Source organism: Homalodisca vitripennis, chromosome 7, assembly GCF_021130785.1.
Source record: "Homalodisca vitripennis isolate AUS2020 chromosome 7, UT_GWSS_2.1, whole genome shotgun sequence".
Taxonomy (NCBI): Eukaryota; Metazoa; Arthropoda; class Insecta; order Hemiptera; family Cicadellidae; genus Homalodisca; species Homalodisca vitripennis.
This window is the reverse complement of record NC_060213.1, coordinates 57,483,634-57,493,301: the sequence shown is the minus strand read 5'-3', so window position 1 is coordinate 57,493,301 and position 9,668 is coordinate 57,483,634.

The following is a 9,668-nucleotide window of genomic DNA, read 5'->3' as shown; positions in this document are numbered from 1 at the left end:
AATTTCGGTACATGCCTCCTATAGTAACTACATAGTCCTATAAATCCACGAAGTTCCTTTTCATTCTTGGGTCTTGGAAAATTTTTGACAGCTTCAATCTTATTCTGACATGGTTTGATTCCATCTCTCGATACAACATGGCCTAGGAAGTTAATTTCAGACTTTGCTATTTGGCATTTCTTCAACTGGATACTCAAATTTACCTCTTGAAATCTCTCTAGAACTTCACTAAGATCTTTAGCGTGCTGATCAATACTCGAACTGAAGATTAGGATATCATCCATGTAGGGCAAGCATGCTTTTCCTTTCAGACCTGTGAGAGTAGTATCAACCAATCGTTGAAATACAGAAGGAGAATTGATCAATCCCATTGGCATGCGTGTATATTCATAATGACCATCAGGAGTACTGAAGGCCGTCTTCTCTTGACTTTCAGGGTGCATTTTTACCTGATAGAAACCTGAATTCAGATCCAGTGCCGAGAAGTACTGACTGCCTCCTAACATGTCTAAAGTTTCATGTATATCTGGAAGGGGATATATTTCCGGAACTGTAATTTTATTGAGTTCCCGATAGTCTACACATAGACGATAACTGATGGTACCATCAGAGCCTGCTTTCTTGGGGACAATGATTACCGGTGCTGACCATGGGGAAGTACTGGGTACAATTACACCTTTATCTAATTGTTCTTGTATCAAATTTTGTAGAGTACCTCTCTGTGATTGTGGCACTCTGTAAGGTTTCTTATTGATCGGAGGATGTTGGCTCGTGTTGATTTTGTGAGTAACTAAAGAAGTACACCCCAAATTCTCTATTCCTCCTAAGCTAAATAGACGCTTGTAGCGTTGGAGAACATTTTTTAATTTATTTTGGTCTTCAGTTGGGAGGTGCTTTAATTTTTCTTCAAGTTTTCCATTGAATTCCTCTGTCCTATTTTGTGTTAGATTTACTCGTTTCCATGCTCCTTTATTTGCTTCACTGTGTGGCTCTTCTATTTTGCAGAGCAGCGTATTCTTGTATATCACTAAATTTTCAGAGGTGATATTTATGATTTTGGTCCAACACATTCCTTTATTCACTTTTGAAAGGCTTCTAGCGACATTGATGCCATGAACTTTTACTAACGCTGGTTCTGTAATTACTGTTTTTCCTTCCATTTGTTCCATTTGATCCTTTTTGTTTTTTGCTTAATTTTACTTGAATAAGCATTTCTGAACGGGCAGGCACGTTGATGTTTGTGCGACTATACGCTAAAATGTCAGGTATTTCTTCCTTCAGGATTTGTTTTGGTGGATTAAGGTTTGTTGAACTTGTTTCGTGGGAACATTGAACAATGCCAATGCCACTTCTCCTGCTTCGAGTTACAGGGGATTCTCTTTCATGGAAACTGCATGCTATCTTGTTTCCAATACTCAGAGACTTATTCTCAAGGTCAATCACAGCCTTTTTTCGTTTCAAAACATCGTATCCTAGGATAGCAATATAATCTTCAGGGAGATCTGTTGCTACGAAGTCACATTTTAAATCAAGTAACTCCAGTTGCAAGGTCTCTGTTACAGTGCCGTAAACGTTCATAACAGCACCAGTGATACCTCGTATTTGGATTTCAGTTGGAGTTAGCTTGTTCTGAGCCATTGTCCTATCGATCAGTGATACTTGTGCTCCTGTATCGATTACAATGAGACCGTTCACTCCTCCTATGCACCCTTGTACAATTAATTCACTCACATTTTCTTGTGTCAAAGTGGCAACAGCTTTGAAATTCAACTTCGCCTGTCTGAGTCCCGTGTGGTTCAGATTTAATGATTTCTGAGGTTCCCAGCGGCGTGCCTGGGTCCCTCGTTGTGGTTTAACGTGTTCGAAGCTGATCCACGTCCTCCATGCTGATACCCTCTGCTCCTGAAGGTTCCTCCTCTAGCTGCGCCTCTTCCTAATGCTGTATTTCTCATACCCCAACAATTGTTTGCTGTGTGTCCCAGGTTTTCGGCAATTTTCACAATAATAGGTAGTTGTTTCACTTTTACTTCTACAATCCCTCTCTTTGTGACCTTTCTTCTTACATGTATAACATACAATATCTACTCGCCTGGATTGGCATTCTCTGGCTTTATGGCCTGGTTTCCCACAAGTGTAACACGTAGTATCGGTGATCGTTCCAAAAACTCGCCTTGTCTTCTCCTCAAATTCGGATGGTCTTTTCTCTAAGTTGTTTAGAGCTATCGCCGTGGTTACAGCTTCTCTGAATGTTTTAGGGAACTTGATCCTGGTCTGCCGTCCTATTTCACCATTTAATCCTCTTACAAAGGCATCCATGGCTCTTCTATCGGCCTCTTCTCTCAGAATTTGGTTTGCTTCAGCGTTGTTTGTAACTCTTAGAGTTTTATCACTGACCCTTTTTACTCGGTCAGAGAACTGCTCAATAGTTTCTCCTCTGTTTTGTCGTATGCTAGCCAATTGCTCGAAGTAGTAATGATCTGGTAGGCTATCGCCGAATCTTTCCATAAAAGCAGCTTTTATTTCTTCTAAAGTTGTTGAGTTTTTACATTTTTTCGTCTGACTTTGCAAACTGTAGAGCACTGCCTGTTAGTTTAAGTTTTAAAACTTGAAGTTTTTGAGCTTCACTCCAATTGCTGAGCTCTCCAATTCCTTCGATGTTGTCAAAGAAGGGGGCGACTAGATCTGCTTTCTCTCCATCGTAATGGGCTATACTTGAGACAAGCTCAAATGACGGCTTGCTGTCTGCAAGGGTCATGTCCATCGGGTACGGAGATGTTTCAGTTTTGTTCACCGCGGAGGTAGAAGCGTTGGCTAACGTTTCATCTAGTGTTACTTGAAGCGACCTCACTTTATTCGATATGGCATCAAAGGCGTCTTGGACCTCAACGGTCTTCCCTTCTAGGTGTACAGTGCCCATCGTTAATAATTTAAAAAAATTTGGTTTTCCTCTTTGGAATACAGTAGCTATACAATTCTCTAGGTTATCAGTGATATTCAATAGTTAAACTTAAACGCTCTAAATGAAATCCCTAAAAGACATTGACAGCAACAATGTGAATAACTAGTTTCCCTATTTTTCAGTAAAATAACTTTTCCCTTTTTTTTCAATTTTCGATAATGGATCAATCAAACAATAAAGTTTTTCGATTTCCAAATGATACCAATCACTAATCGGTAGTATTGAGTTATCAATGGATCAATAGTCTAACAATGCCTCGATATACAAGTATATCAATACTGTAATGTGACTCAATACAGCTGCAATAATATTAAATAATCGTATTTGTTATATGATATACTATGTGCTATTACTTATATACTCTAATAGTTAATCACATTAACTGATATCACTTTGTTTTCAGTATAATTCGAAATTTACCCTTTTTATAAAGTCAGCAACAAGTTACTTCCAACAATTATTGCTATTATACTCTTTTACACTTATATTAAAATTTCTACGGGTTTCTTTTTGTATACAGATATTAATGAATTATCAATCAAATTGAACAGTAAGCTAATATAGAATCATTGGCATATCCCTATTTCCAAGCAAATGATTTTAATCAACACGTTATTCTGCTTATATTTACGCTGAAAACATGATGGACTGAATGCCCTGGAGGTGACGACCTGACATGGAGGCTTTGGCAAAATAAAATACTAGGATGTTATCCTTTTAATTTCTCTTATTTAAATAATTCTGAATCTGTTTGTCAATAAAGAAGTTTAATGCTTAAAGCCTGGCCTCAATGCTGCATTCACCATTTATTTCCAAAGCATTTTGAACCATATTATTTAACCAACTATTTACTAATAATACGTAGTCTAATCTTAGGTTTCGCCAATGATTTAATTTAATTTAATTTAACAAAGTTCCCACTGCTCACCAAATAGTGACAGGGCTGCCATCTCGAAGGCTGTGGATGATCGTGACTGCGTTGACGGAGATGACAACATCTGCGTAGACAGTGGTCGGCAGTTGGTAGTTCCGGTCTGGATCACTGGATGTCCGGTGACGTATGCCCTCCTTGTTCCTTTCTATGTTCTATGATGACGTATGATGATGGCGTCCAACTTCCGCTTCATAGTGTAATGGCGTTGCACATGGTGTAATAAGCACACAGAACTAATCCAAGTCCATCTTCGTTCATATAAGTTGAATTTACTCGAAATTTAGAAATATAACATTGCAATTAATTTGTAAATGAATTTAGAATAGTAGTTATTTGGATAATGGAGTGTAAACTGAAATGTTCTAATAATTTTCTCAACCACGTGGTACACTTCTTTATTTCTTTTAGAGTTCTTTTAAAGTTTTGAAATCATTTTGAAATAATTTGCTGGTTTAATTATCGTATCCCACCGCTGGTCACCACTGTAAGCCCTCCGATATTAGCCAGAGAGGCTCATGGTTAATAAAAGGGATAGCGTTTTGCTGCCACCACCCTAGCTCGTAGGGAAATTTAGAATAGTGGTTGAGAAGGGTCTTGAAATAATTACTCACGTTTCTCCTTTGTTTGAGTCCAATCTATATTCAAAATGCACTAAAACACTCGTAGGCGCACCCAAACTACTATATGTGTACCGGTGTGTTCGCATCTCACTCCACCAAAATAGACTTACTTCACACACTCTACATTGCCAATCCCTCCGCCTACCTCCGAGCCCTCAACTCGACTGCCGACTCGTGCTGACGAGTGCTGACCCTTGCATTTCCTCAGCACGGCCAGTCACCTCACATCACGCGGTTAAAGGGACTTGGGTTAGTCCAGTTAATTTACACACTGTGTAATTACTAAAATACCATCTAAAAATTTACTATATTAAAATAGTAGTGTGCGTGCGCGCTACACTAGTTACAGTTAAAATATAGACATGCGTAGATATTAACTACTTCATCATTCAGCTAACACACTTTTTCCTGTCTACAGTGTCATTTACATCGTAAAAAAATTCAATACTCATGCGATAATTTTATGTAACGCTGTTCTAATGTATTGATTGACTTTACCTACCACGTCATTCATGAGAGGGCGCAATGAAAGCTGATTGAAAAGAGGAAGGAAATTACTTTGCTTGCTCTCAATCTGAAGTATAGGTTAGGTTGCATCTTGAACCTAATGCATAGATGACCACTGCGGTGCTGGCTCGTTATGTTCATCACTGCATGACAGATCAGGTTCTATTACTTCGGTGCTCAGTGCACAGTTTTCAGCTCTGCGATCAGAGCATACAGTGCATTCAGTGCAGGTGCAGGACACCGAGGAAAACTTGCTTCCAGCCTTCTGTCAAGAACAGGGCGAGTGGGCGAGAGAGAGCGAGAAGTCGAATGACAAAGAATGAACATCCGCCCCGCTGACCAATATAGTACTCTTACTACTACTACGACGCGACAATAGTACTCTTGTCCTGCGTGCCGTGACCGTGGTCAGCACCTCCTGCACTTGGTCAGGGATTCATTCATTCAGTTTTTCTAAAACACATCAATAACTAACGCTCGCTCCCACTTAACTCTGTGTTGGCAGCCGATCTTTAAGGTTGACATTTTGATTATTCCTAATGACTGCAATTTCGGGTATTAAAAAATTGTTTAGATTCATCTCATAACCAGAACTAAAAACTGGTAATGATAAAGATATGAATTGAAATGAAAGCTGAAACAATTTTATTATTTTCATTTCTCATTTTAAATACGTTAAAAATTTTTTTTATTTTTGTTAACATCATGTATATATTAACCTTAATTATTAAGTAAAAATAACACAAATAGGACAATATTCGTATTGTTTTTGCTAACATTAACCATAACAAAAACATATTACTTTGTATTACTAAGCATTAGGTGTGTAAAAACGTTGATATGTATTAAAAAATTTATATATTTTTAAACCTTTTTATCGGTACTTTCACGCCATTCTCTGTTTGGGGCGGTTCCCTAACACAAAGAAATTTATAATGATAATCATAAAATAATCAATGTGCAAAATTCGCACCTATAATATTTTACAACAGTTGACATTTAAGAGGCTCTTTTAATTAACTAATTTTTGTAACTGTAGAGACGGAAAATTGAATTTTTAGCTTTTTATAGACCAGTAGGGCGTAGCCCGAAGAGATTTTCGAAATAAGAATATGCATATATTCATCCAAGGAACACTACGAATGTCTACGTAAAATTGCAGTACAATGGGTTAAATAGTTAAAGCGTGAAAGCAAAACAAACAAACATAAGCAATTTTCCATTTATAATAGTATTAATACCTTCATGTTATATCCAGGCCTAAAAATCATTGATAATAAGGATAATACATTTACCGTACGTGCTAGAAAAGTGGCTTGTGGGAATATTTTTATTTTATTCATAATAAAATTCTTAAATTATATTTGATTTAAATATAGACATGTTTAAGATATGTGTAACTTTAAATAAGTAATTATTTATGAAAATATATTTTTTCCTTTCCTAAAGTTCTAAATTACGTACAAAAATAAAATTTTGATATCCATCCGTTTTTTGGTCCTTATTTATGAAGTTGACAAATATTTTCTACATTCAATGTATGTAGGTCTTAAAAGCCATTAATAATGCTTTATATCTACGAGAGTGGTCTGAAAAGTTTCCGACCTAACAAACATGACATAATTTGTGAAATAAAAAAATTAACATAGTGTCCTTCTCACTCTACACACTTCTATCAGCGATTCCATCTCTGTAACCCGTAAAAATTGTACTCGGAATATTTCTTTGAAAAATAATTGTTCACGAAGGTGATTGCCTCTTCATTTGACGATCACATTGTCCTCCGAGCGCAATTTTGAGATGAAGGAACGAAAAGAATTCGCTTGGAACTGGATCTGGTAAGACGGATGGTTAAGCAGTTAAACACGTAATTCATGGATTTTCGCCATCATAACCGCTAAGGGACGAGAAGGTTCGTAACCTTGGTGAAACATTATATTCTTTTTCTACAAATGTGGGCGTTTCTTTAAAAAATGTCTACCTTTACCTTGTCAAGTAATGATGGATAGTATGCTCCTGTAATGGTTTTCCTTTTTGAAGCTAATCTATTAAATTAATTAATTCTATTAATATCGCATAAACAGTCGTCATGTCTTTCCTAACCAAAGAAGCAGCATTTTTTTCTTTTTTTGAGTCTGTTCCCCTTTTGTAATTTTTTTCGGGTGTATAATGGTGTAGTCAAATTTTATCTACAGTAATTAATCAGCGCATTTGGATTATTTTACCTAAACTGCGCCAGAAGTGCGTTGGAAATGTTCATCCTCAAACCTTTATGGTCTAACGTGAGCAAACGCGACATTAAACGCGCGGACAGCTTTCTCATGCCTAAATGTTGATATATTTTTCACTTTAATTCGGTGGTCGTCTAGCACCATTTGGGTAACTCTGTCGATGATTTCATGGGTAGTAGTTGCAGTTTTTGGACGTCTCGAACGTTCATTGTCTCTCAAGATCTTATGGCTAATTTTAAATGAAGCAGCCCAAAATTTCACTGAGGTAAATGATTGTGCAGAGTTTCCATACACAGAATCCAACTCATTTTTGATTTAACAAGGCGTATTGCCTTTCAAACACAAATAGTTAATTAATGGCAGCACGATAATCGTGTCCATATCACAAAAACTCTCATCAACTGACTCGACTGTTACATAAAAACTGCACGTCGAAAATAGCTAAATCTTTTTTATTAACTGTCAACAGACGAAATTCAGTACCTTTTGTTAACGAACCTTCCATCTTCACGTTCAGAAAGCAAATTTTTCAGACCACCCTCGTATACTATTAACTAACTCCGATATGTTTAATACAGAATTATACAGAATTAGAATGTGAAAAGATCTATGTTGCGTTTATGTACCATCTTTTAATGCAGAGTATAACGAAGAGTTGGTTTTACCATCTGTGAATGTAGAGTGTGAACAGACCTTAGCTATATTTTATGGGTTTATATTATGCTATATGGAGATATGCTTGTGTAATATCTCATTGTGTAATACCAAAATATTTCTTCCCAAATTCAGTAACTTTAAATTAGTGCTCAGTGGTTTCTTGCAATCAAACATTTAATATGTAATTTGAGGAAGTAAATTCTTGTATGATTGTTAAATAAAATACAACCATAACCAGTATAGGCCAAAGTAGTGAAAGACTAACATCACATGTTACATTCGATATTTACAAATTAAAGGGCCAATAAAAAGGGATAACATAAGAAACAGTATTGCGCATTGGCCTTCTGTATTCTTAAAATTGTTAAAGGTGCCAATGACTTAAAAATAGGCGAATTTAATAAAATAATAAAATTTTTGCACACTTATATTTATAAAACATTTAGGAAAAAGGAATAAATTTTAAAACTTTACAATTAAGTGCAGTACCTGAGAACTAATAATATTTTACAAGATGAGCTCACGATTTTGTCCACAATAAATTGACATGTTAAGACATTATTTGTATAAACTTGGTATAATGTTTATTTTTTAGCTTTTAGTGAATTCAACTCCCTTCAATATCACATAGTTATAATTAATTTTTTTATGGCAGATTTATTATAAAATGTACAACTTTAATTTTTCATTTCATTCCGTATTTATAATTTTAGGAGAAAAATATGTTGACGGTTATCTTATAGTATAAATGGGTAGATGTAACTCAGCAGTTAGTATGGGATTAGTAGGCCTATACATGTATACATTCTTGGACCCTGATCATATTCGAAAATTAGTTTAAATTAAAAACAATTCTTAGATTTAAGTTCATCATTGATGATTAGTGTATTATTTTTAAAATGGTATTAATGTAGAATGTTTACATTCTTTTAGTGTGTTAGGGTGATATATGTGATGTAGATGTTTAAAATTTTAAAATAAAAAATACTTTAATGAGTGCTTTAAAGTTTATAATGTTCTGGCAAAATAAAGCTGTTATTTTATCTATTTCAATGCAATCCTTTCGCTGACTTGCTGGCCACACAACTACCCAGCAATAATTGACGTCTTGAGGCATAATATTCTCCGTGTGTAAACCAGCCACTTTCAATTAACTTTTATGTTAAATTCACTACAGAAACGCGACCCATTAACAAATTAAAAAACAGTATTATGACAAAAATGCACAGCATAGATAAATTTTACTTACGTTAAGACATGCGCATTACCATATCTATTTATAATTGTAAATATAGAAATAGTTTAAACTGAAAATATTTTTAATGCTTATGATTTAGAAAATGTCATTCTATTGAAATATATGTTTAATATTATGAAATACAATAAATGTCTGTGGGTAATAAGGAGGCCACAGATCAGATGCAACAGCAATTTATGTTTTAATATTAATGATTATCCAAGATATTCTGTTACTTTCACCTAAGGTAATATTATTGATTACCTTAAAATGAAATAAAATATGTGAAATGAATGCTTTACAACTTGGAGTTTTACAAACGAAAGGCAAGTACAGGTCTTTTCAATATATTACAATCAAAAGGCAGATGCAGGTCCCTTCCCCTCTTTCTCCCACCACCAACCACACGACCCGCGGATCAACATGCACCGCTTAATTGTACGGTGTATAAAAAGGACCAACATGGACCGCTCATTACACGCGGACCAGCATGTGGACAAAAGTTTTTATATATTAAAAAATA